The following is a 782-nucleotide window of genomic DNA, read 5'->3' as shown; positions in this document are numbered from 1 at the left end:
TAATATTATATAAATATTTTATAAATATTTTATATATACATAAAAAGAGAGAGGAAAAAGTATGAAAATTTTTATCGAAAATATTATTAAAATCCCTTATAGAAATATTATACTAAGAATCATTGATTAATTACTTATTTTCAGTATTAAAAGTACAGTATTTAGTAATATTCTGTGATTTAAGTACGGCTCTTAGTGCTCAAGTATTTCAGTATTTAGTATTACAAATATCACCTTATAAGTGATTTCAATACTTAAATATTGACATACAATACTTCGTTCAATGATAAAATACTTACTCAGAGCATTATCAATATTTAAATACTAATATGTAACACTTTACTAAATAATGAAATACTTACGCAAAGTACTGCCAAGATTTAAAGTATTAACCCAGACAGCACACAATATTAATGATAAATATTTATAAATATTTATTTCGAATTATTTTTTTTTTAATATTATATAAATATTTTATAAATATTTTATATATACATAAAAAGAGAGAGGAAAAAGTATGAAAATTTTTATCGAAAATATTATTAAAATCCCTTATAGAAATATTATACTAAGAATCATTGATTAATTACTTATTTTCAGTATTAAAAGTACAGTATTTAGTAATATTCTGTGATTCAAATACAGCTTTTAGTACTCAAGTATTTCAATATTTAATGTTACAAATCCTACCTTATGATTGATTTCAATACTTAAATATTGATATGTAATATATCGTCCAGTGATAAAATACTTACGCAGAACATTGTCAATATTTAAATACT

This window comes from Odontomachus brunneus, unplaced genomic scaffold, assembly GCF_010583005.1.
Source record: "Odontomachus brunneus isolate Ranch 3 - 2012 unplaced genomic scaffold, Obru_v1 Obru_scaffold_094, whole genome shotgun sequence".
In the NCBI taxonomy this organism is placed as follows: Eukaryota; Metazoa; Arthropoda; class Insecta; order Hymenoptera; family Formicidae; genus Odontomachus; species Odontomachus brunneus.
Note: the sequence above shows the minus strand (reverse complement) of the source record.